Genomic DNA, 6,569 nt, shown 5'->3' with positions numbered 1-6,569 from the left:
AGCGCAGCCCCGCGGGAAGCAGGCGAGGGGGGTTATCGGCGGCTCTGTGCAGCCCTCATCGCCAGCCCCGAGCGACACCGAGCTGCCGCCGCCGCGCAGGGTTAGCACGGGTAAGAAGGGGGCCAGGAAGTCAGAGTCAGGCAGAACCGCAGAATGGCAGAGACCGGCAGGGCCCTGCGGAGATCACGCAGCCCAGCCGCCCTGCTCCGGCAGGGTCGCCCAGAGCACGCCGCGCAGGATCGCGTCCACAGGCGCCGCTTTCCGGAAGGCAAAGGCTGCCCCCTYGGCGGGCTCCGCGCGAGCGCGGGGAGCAGCGGAGCAGAGAGGAAACCGCCGCGAGAAAAACCGAGGGGATGAAGGTACGGGTCACACAGCGGCAAGGCTGCCGACGCTGCGCCTGTTGGTTCAGAGGCCACACGACGCTGCTAGGCAGCAAGCTATTCCCCGCAACAAGCTCTCCTGCAAGGCAGAAGTCACCACTCCATCCACGCAGCAGGGCTCAGGCYGGGCTTGCTTGGAGCACCATGGCGATGCCAAGGGAGTGGAAGGTGCTGCCAAGTGCACGTGCCCTCCAGCCCTGTCCCACCGTCTTTTGCTACCTGTGCATTTGGCAGTACAAATGTGTTTGGAGAAGCAGGACAGGGGACACAGGCTGCTCCGAGGAGCCCATCCTGCAGCCTCGGGGCTGCTTGCTGTTCCCACAGGGCACGAACCCGCCTCCAACGCTGCTTGGGGAAGAAGCAGCCTCCAGCATCGCGCTCGGCCCTTGAGCACAGGGAACGCGTTCCTAACGCCCTCTTTATTCATCAGAACAAGTTGCATCTCATGGCAATGCACGCCCTTCCCTCCCCTTCCACGTCTCGTCATTTGGAAGTGAATGCATGTTATCTGAGCACCGGAGGGTTTAATTTCCCGTCGCTGCAGCTGGCGCTGGCATTGCAGAGCGCGGGGCTGCGCTGCCAGGCCGCCGTGCGGCGCGGGRCTGTGCCGCCGGCTCCCTGCGCCCAGACCAGCCCCCTCGTTCAGCAAGGCACGTAATGCCGCCTAATTACCAGGTTTTAGAAACAYGTACAAAGAACCCAACAGCTGGTGATACAGTAACTTTTAGTTGCACATTTTCCTCTGYCCTTTATTTATTTACTGCCTGCGTCGCCAGGGTAAAATCAGTGCCGTTACCTGAAACGAGCGTTGTGTGCGCACACGTAGGCACAGCACAGCACACGCCGCTGCTCCACGAGTGGTGGCAGTCGGATCTTGTTCGTCCATTAATGACGCCTTTGTTCGTCGAACAGATGATTCATCAGGGTTTTCTTCATTGTTTGACTACTTTTGTAGYGGGCAGCTGAATAACATCCCCCGAAGTCGGGGAATTCGGTGCCACTCAGCGGCGCCCTGCGCTGAGCCCCCCGGCGCAGGCCAGCACTCGCCATGCGAGCGGGCGGCCGGCACGGCGCGCAGATGAACCGCGATGGGCGGACCGGAGAGAGCGTCTCTCCTCCGGCGCCCCGGAGCTCTCTACGCGTTTCCTGTTTTGGGGCGCTTTCATTCGCACCTGAGCTCCTGCTCTTCACCTTTCTCAGCGCGGTGGAGGGCGAGGGAGGGCTGAGCGCTCCCGCTCGCCGTCTCGCAGGGCCGGGCTCAGAGATGCCGCAGGGGAGAGCAGGCCRGCGCCTGCATCTCCAGCCCCTACGGCAGGCAGCAGCCTTCCAGCCCTCCAGGCTCCCTGGGAAGCAACAAATGGCTCCAAATGTCTTTTCTGCACACTTGCTGGTTGCACTGCTCGCCGTCTTGGTGCCACCTGCCCTCCGAGCTGGCTCTGTGCTCCCGTGTGCTCCAGGAGGCTCTCTGCTGACACAGAAATGACAAGATGCCATGGCAGGGAGCCGGAGAGCTAGACGAATCGCAGCCAGAAACTGGTGGTGTCATTGCCCATTTGGGCAACTCGCTGCCCTGAGACAGAAGCATCAAAGCTGCACAAACCTGCCACGGCAAAGCCCGAGGTCGGGGGAGCACCGGCCAGCTCTCGGGTCTCGTTACAGATCACGGCTGCGTTTCCAGGCACGCACAGGCCTTCCGCACCAGCACGCGAGCTTTGGCAGAAGACGGGGCGCAGACGGAGCAGTGTCACAGCAAAGGCGCCGAGGTGGGCGCGCAGGGCGGTGAAGCGGCCTGGGCTCACAGCAAGCTCCCGCCCGGCCTCTCCGCAGCACCCCAGGGACAGGGGCAACGGGGGAGCCAGCAGAGCCTCCAGCCACGGCAGCTTCTTGCAGCCCCCAGGGGGAATCACCAGCTCGCCCCCCTGCAGCTGCCGGCGCCGGCTCGGCTGCTGGTTTCTGAGGTTTAGTGCCAGCAGACTTTAGTTTTTCCTCGGGACAAGCACACACCACACATATGGTCTTTGTTTTTTCTGACTCAAGTCTTGAAATGTGCACACTGTTGCACATTGAAACTTCTCTCTGCACAAGTTAACCATCAGGATTGGCAGTGCCCCTGCTAGGAAAACAAATGCAACATGCTGGAGTGCAAACGAGCCCAGTTCTCCTCCAAGGAAGCATATGCTTTGCAAAGTGTTACAGGTTTTCTGGGCTGTGTTAAGCTGGCCCACCCACTTTTTGGTAAAGCTGAAATAAAGTGAGAAGAGCAAACATTGCAAAAGCTTTGCCATTTTCCCTGCTTGCGCCTTCTGACAGAACTGTTCCAGGCAAGAACTGTTGCTCACTGCCCTCCATTCAGCAGCATTTCCAGCTGCGCCTTTGCACAAAGACGGCAGAAAAATAGCAGCTGCACAGCGAGGGACGAGCTCCCTGCCCCCAGCYGCGTGCCCGCAGCGCCCTCCTCCCGGGCCCTGCACGCCCAAGAAAAACTTCTCCATTTTCTCCCCGCTAGTGACACCGAGTTTGTAAACGCCAGCCGAGCCGGAACGCACTCGTACGAACTGCGCCGAAYGGGGAGCGCGACGTACTCTGCATGTGACCCGAATCAAAACATGTTTTTTTCCTGTTAAAACAGCAAGATCGGCCGTGGTACAGAGAGAGGCAGAGACACACAGGAAGCGGGGCAGCAGCAAACAGYGCTCTCCTTCCCGCTCGCCTTGACCCACTCATCAGTTTTAAGAAGGAAAATAAAATATTATCATCCCCATTACCATCACCGCGGCAACAGAGCCACGGGAATGCCAGGAACAGTGCCTGCCGGGGGGACCCCGCACCCTGGGCTCAGGGCCACCCTCCCAGCTTCGCTTGGGGTCTGAGCGGCTGGGGCAGGAGCCCCCTGCACCCACGCGGGCACAGCTCAGGCACGCCGGGGCTGGCCGGCGGCTGCTCCCCGCTGCACCCCCGCCTGCGGCCAGCACGCCTGCCTCCACGCCAGGCACAGCCACSGCGCTCCCCCCGTCTCCCCTTTCTTGGCAGTCCCACCTTGCAGTTCTTCAAGCCATTAGGCGAGTGTGAGTGTGTGTGCACGTGTGTGCACGTGATAGAGGGGGAGGGTAGGCAGTTCAGGCAGACAGACCCAATGTCTGCTGCTCACTGATTAGCTCTCCRTGGCACGGAAAATCATGCCAGAGCAAGGCAGGTGAATTTGTAATGGTCTTGAATCTTGAGGCACCCCTCTCCTTCCCGTTGTTCCGCATAGATCAGCCCTGTCAAGTCTCAGCCATCACAGCGCAACGCTGGGCAGCCTCCTCTTCCATCAGGATCCTCGGGGCATCTCCTGAAGATCAGACCTAGTTAAAATCTCCAGTTTCTGTGCAAAGCCCCCAAGACCGTGACAGCACTGCTCAGTTGCCTGGAGCGTTTAAGAGTGTGCATGTGTGAATGGACATTTCCAGCTATGCGTAGACGTGCTCTTCTGCCATTTCACGTCAGCATCAATCTGGCTATTAACGTGCCTGTTGTTGTGCCTCTTGTTCCTAAATGAGGGAGAAGGAGAGATTTCCAGCCCTCATCRTTCTAAAATGCACAGCACTTCCCAAATCTGGTGCTGATTCAAAGGCTGACCAGAAAGAAGGCACAAAACAGATTTTACTAAGATCAGATTGTCCCTTGTGGGTTTGGGGTGTTTTCCCCARTGAGAGGGGATATGCAAAGGAAATGCAGTGCTTGCAGGAGCCCCGGGGACGCAGGCTCCAGCCCAGCTCCTGCTGAGCCGGACTCGCAGCCAGACGCCACCCGGGCCAGCCCCGAGCAGGTCGTCGCGCCCAGGAACACGCAATCACGCCGGCTCGCTGAGCACAGCCCTGACACAGCTCTGCACCCCAAGCTCCATGCTTTCCTGCAGCACAGCACTACGCTTGTCCCCTGCGGGGTTTCTCCCAGCCCCAGGCATCGAGGTGCCCTAGTGCATCGAGGGGCGTTAGCCACATCGGCACGGTCRTATCTGGCTCACCCACGGTCCTCAGTCCACCATGATGGTACATGTTTCCCCAAATAAAAAGTGGCAGGCACAAACCAGCTCTGCTAGCCCTTTATTCAAGGTAAATCCCCAGCACCGTAACTGCTGAGCCCGCGGCAGCGGCAGCCCAGGCGGGGACAGGGCAGYGCTGCCCTCGGGGAGGGCAGGCAGCAACCCCGCCTCGGCTCGGGCAAGGCAAGGAACAGCACAACCACCCTGCAGGAAGCCCCGACTCTGCTGCTCCTGGTCTCTCCTCATTTGGGTAACAGACARTGAGGCCCCAAAAGGCAGAGCACCGCAAACGGACCTGCCCGACCTGCCGGACCCTCCTGCCGCACCCAGCTCTCCCGCTGCGCGCTGCCCACYGCGCTCGCCGAGCGGGCACGGCCGGGGCTGCCAGCGCAGCACCCAGCCATCAACACAGCGAGAACCAGACAGACAAGCCAAAAGCAGAGAAAATGTTACCTGGCAGGTCCAGGCGATGAGAAAAGTCCAAATCGGTAGAAAACCCTGAAATAACAGCGTTATTTCAAGCCTCCGTATCTCCTGCGCTACTACTACACTTCCACAATCAGCAGAGCATCAAAGAACAGACATTTTCTCCAGGGTGATCCGCTCCGGTTCGCTTTGAACGTCGGCTCCAAGCACCCCCGAACGCAAGGCAAACAGAGGCGCCCCCGCGGCGGCCGTGCCTCCCGCCAGYGCGGCTGGGATCGCACACGCGGAGCAGCCCGCACGCCCACCCGCAGGACGGCTGCGCGCCCGCCGTGAGCAGGGCTTTGTCCTCGCCCCGCCGGGGGCTGCRCGGCCGGCACCGCAGTCAGCCGCCCCTCGGCAGCCTGCAAACGGAGCACCGCCCCGGCGGCAAACGCAGGCGGCTGCTGGAGTCCGAGGCTTCCAGCTTGTTTCACCGGGGAGTTATCCTGCACACTGAAACTCCTGGCAAAATCATGACTCTCTGCGATGCTTTTCCCGAGCATATAAGCACGAAGGAATGAGCCACGATAAAGCACAAGTGTGTAACCCAAGTTTTGCAGGAGGAAGATGCAGCCCGCCCCACGTCTCGCAGGTCCTGGCAGGTATTTTCCCGCAAGCCCAAGTGAAAGTTGTAACAGGTGGTCTGGCTCCGCAGCATCTTAACTACTCTTTACAACGGCACCTTTCTCTTGCGCGTTCCCTGTCCCTCCACTTCCAGCTGCCTCTGGTCTCACTGCGCTTCTGCTGGTGCAGGGGAAGGAGCTTTCTGGAGTTATCCCCACTGCAACCTGGGAGCAAAACCACTCGGTGGGGCTACAAATCCTGTATGGAGACRTGACTCAACCGCACCTCGGAGCAGCATGGGCTTGCTGAAATGGCACAGGGCACCTCAACAAGTCTTAATCCACACGCAGCGTTTCTTGAGAGGCGGCTCTTTCAGGCTGCAAAGCTTATTCATATCCACACAAACCACCTGTCACTTCCCCTCCCACAGAAAAATTCCTGCAAGATTTGAGTTCCTCCGCATGGATTCAGAGATCCATTTCTTCAGAAGCATTAATTATACACCCCGAGAGACACGCTTTCCTCCACTTTCCAGGAGAAAGTGCTTCCTCGTTTGTACACTGCTACAGTGTTACCCAAATATTTACCAACAGAAGTTACAGTATTGCCAGCGTTTCCAGGGCAATCACCTCCCCTTCCTCCGAAACCCACACAAGCCGCAGCCGGGGGACGCCCTGGGGGGGCTGCGCTGCCAGGCTCTGCCCGCAGCTCACAGGTCCGGCCGCGGCCGCCGCAGTGGTCGCCGGAGGGGAACCGCTGGGCAGTGGGAGCATCCTCTCCCCCCAGCACGGGGGCTCGTATCCAGGCAGTAGCAGGAAGAGGGGAAACCATGGTACCCAGCGTTGCCATGGCAGCCGTCACTGTCGGGGATGCAGGCCCCCCGGGAGTGGGGCGATGCCCCAGGGCACTGGCCTGCAGGGCCGGAGGCCAAGCAGCGCCCGGGCCGCCCCCCTGGCAGAGCTGGGCTCCGGCACCATCAGGCCTCACCACAGCCCCGGGGACGGACCGCTGGGGCCGGGCGTCCYGGGGCCGGGCACCCCGCGCATCCCGCGGCCAGGCACCCAGGGGCCGGGCGCCCCGCTGTCGGGCGCCCCGGCTACCCTGGAGCCGGGCGCCCAGGAGCCGGGCGCCGGGGC

The 6,569-nt window shown here is 60.9% G+C and overlaps 1 protein-coding gene across 3 annotated transcripts in view; it reads right to left on the bottom strand.

The window, feature by feature from the left end:
• LOC146596873 (FXYD domain-containing ion transport regulator 6-like) overlaps positions 1-6,113 on the bottom strand; it is an 8,862-nt gene extending 2,749 nt beyond the window's left edge. The window contains exon 1 of one of the 3 annotated variants that reach the window (XM_085303093.1): positions 5,552-6,113. The gene's annotated coding sequence lies outside the window, so the exon portion shown is untranslated. Of the gene's footprint in view, positions 1-4,857; positions 5,235-5,551 lie in introns of those variants that run through there. The other 2 variants (XM_085303094.1, XM_085303095.1) reach the window with 2 other exon arrangements.
• Positions 6,114-6,569: the final 456 nt, after the last annotated feature.

Source organism: Rhea americana, unplaced genomic scaffold, assembly GCF_003343005.1.
Source record: "Rhea americana isolate MKP2758 unplaced genomic scaffold, rheAme1 scaffold_197, whole genome shotgun sequence".
NCBI lineage: Eukaryota > Metazoa > Chordata > Aves > Rheiformes > Rheidae > Rhea > Rhea americana.
Note: the sequence above shows the minus strand (reverse complement) of the source record. Positions and strands in the feature narration are given on the sequence as shown.